This window comes from Myotis davidii, unplaced genomic scaffold, assembly GCF_000327345.1.
Source record: "Myotis davidii unplaced genomic scaffold, ASM32734v1 scaffold1238, whole genome shotgun sequence".
Classification (NCBI taxonomy): Eukaryota; Metazoa; Chordata; class Mammalia; order Chiroptera; family Vespertilionidae; genus Myotis; species Myotis davidii.
The window spans coordinates 54,845-55,077 of NW_006289106.1; the positions used below are offsets into that span (position 1 = coordinate 54,845).

Below are 233 nucleotides of genomic sequence, written 5' to 3' on the forward strand. Positions count from 1 at the left end.
GAGCTGCTGCTGCCCCATTACGATCTGGGCGCTGAGCAATGGGTGGAGCTGGTGGGCGTGCTGCCCCCACACCTGCTCCTGCCGCAGCAGAAAGTGGTCCTCGAGCCACTGCCCGGGCTCCCGGCCCCAGCCAGCCCCGACCAGAGGGTCAGGATCCAGAGAGTCCCCCAGGTGCTAGTGTTCGGCACGGCTGCCACGGCCCTCAAAGTAGGTGGAGGGACAAGGGGCGGGCG

The 233-nt window shown here is 68.7% G+C and overlaps 1 protein-coding gene across 1 annotated transcript in view; it reads left to right on the forward strand.

Annotated features, from left to right (window-relative positions):
• The window catches only part of RFX1 (regulatory factor X1), a 23,490-nt gene that overhangs the window by 10,667 nt on the left and 12,590 nt on the right, over positions 1-233 (forward strand). The window lies entirely within an intron of this gene.